Source organism: Chinchilla lanigera, unplaced genomic scaffold (assembly GCF_000276665.1).
Source record: "Chinchilla lanigera isolate Chin_1 unplaced genomic scaffold, ChiLan1.0 scaffold00011, whole genome shotgun sequence".
NCBI classification, from domain to species: Eukaryota; Metazoa; Chordata; class Mammalia; order Rodentia; family Chinchillidae; genus Chinchilla; species Chinchilla lanigera.
The window spans coordinates 2,249,685-2,251,885 of NW_004955412.1; positions in this window are offsets into that span (position 1 = coordinate 2,249,685).

Below are 2,201 nucleotides of genomic sequence, written 5' to 3' on the forward strand. Positions count from 1 at the left end.
TTTCCTAAATATATAATAACATACTGTACATTTTCACAAAATCTCATTATTCTAATTTAAAAATAAGCTATGCTTTGAAGACAATATGTATTTTGTTCATATATTGAAAATATCTATGTTTCTTTATACAAACACTTATAAAGTTCATAGTTAATCTTTTTGTGATTAGCTGATGAACATCCTAAAAACTAAACATTTAAATTTCTGACACAACATTAATTATAGTTTTTCCAATAAGAAGGCTTTATTTTATTTACACATTAGATTTCTTTTTTTTATTTATACATTAGATTTCAATTGCTTTTATTGCTGTTATCATTTTTACTTTTAAGGAATATCTAGTATTGCATTATGTTTCTGAGTTGCAATTTCAAAGTGTGAACTTGACAGTTCTTTTCTTACAGGCTAATCACACTGTGAGAAAGTACTTAAACCTAGGAAACTAGCAAAATGTACTATGATTTCTAGAAACAAATTAAGCAGTTACAAGTCTTCAGGGATAAAATTGTCAGTGAAACACTGTTTCTCAAAGGAAAAAAAAGATAAAGAAAAAATGGAATCAAAACAAAAAGGAAAGAATTTTACACACACAGCCCCAGACAACATGCTGCCTCTGGCCCCCAAGGAACTTCATAGAAAATATGATTAAATGGAGCTAAATACTTGCTAACCCCGAGTGACCCCATAGTAGTAGTAAAAATCACAGGACAACCAATTACTCCAAGTTTGTGCGGATGCTGTGTAAAGAAGCCTGCTGCACTGCCTATCACACAGAAGTATAGAAAATGATGTAGAGTGCATAATAATTGATAATAAAATGTTACTGTTAATAAACTGTCGCTGGTTTATGTATTTACTGTTAGAACCCTTTATTACTACTTTAGGGTACATTACTTGTACTTAAACAGAAAACGAAAGGTCTAGTATAGAATAATATATTTGGCTGGCAGTAGCCCTTCACTTCTCATATTTACTGCATTTCTTGTTCACATTATTTTCTCTTGTACCTGATTTAATATTATGTTGTGTTGTTCATCGTGTCCCTAGAAGAAATAGACTACAGCATTATATGTGGATGTGCATCGAACTGTACCATGAGGCTTATGAAACACACAGTAAATATTTGCACAAGGATGAAACTGCCTAGCCACAAAGAACATGTCTGTCATTACAACAGGCATGCTTGGTTTGCATTATTACTTATGGAGCTACCCTTCATAATTATGGGAATTCAAGCAAAACTTTCATTCCTTATATGTCGGTATAGTGGAGAGAACTATAAGTAAAAATCTGGGATATAATTCTTTCCCTGGCACTACCAGTTGTGTGATAATAAACAATATACACTACATAACTGCTAACAATCTTGGTTTCTGTGCTGCTAATTAGGAAGTGAAGGTTAGTTTTGTATTCAACAAAAAATTCAAATATTGTATATTTCTATACTTTATTCTCATATAGGATAAGATATAGTATTCTTATAAATATTGTTGAACTGTCATTCAAATACGCAGTAATTGGAAGGATGTTTATAATTGGACATGCTGTAATTAGTTCTATAAGTATTGAAACACTCTCAACACAAGTTTACCAATTTAGACTATTTAGATCAGTTTGAGGTCCTTTGCATTACTTACGAGACTCTTGATCTTCTTCTATTAGTTGACTTATGTATTATTTCTACATAGTTAGTTGGTAATCTTTGTAGATACACCATAATGAACTGAGCTATATTTTCTCTTCCCTATATCTTCAGATGAAGAAAGTAATGTTTATCTTGTTTAGTTTTATCTAATTTGTGGAATTACATTGTCAAATCAGCTGTGCTTAATCAGAAAGGATATCCAGAGGCGAGCTTCAGTAAATAACTTCAAGGACACAAGGAATTAGAACACAGGAAGCCGGAATTTGCCTGTCATACTGAGGGCAACTCCCAGGTTATTCTTCCTCAGGCTGTGCACACGCTTCTGGCCCAGGCAAATGCGGATGGTGGGTAATTATTGAAGATATTCTTACATAGCAGTGAGGATTTAACTTAACAAGCAGATCCACGGCTTTATTTCAGGGAGCCATTTAATCTCAGCAGAGAATAGTGACTCTGACGTCACAGGCTCTGTTCCCTCTAACCAGGAGATCCACTGAGGAAGTTTTCCAAGTGAGATTCCCAGTTTTCTTCCTGTAGCGATGTAATAAGGAAGACT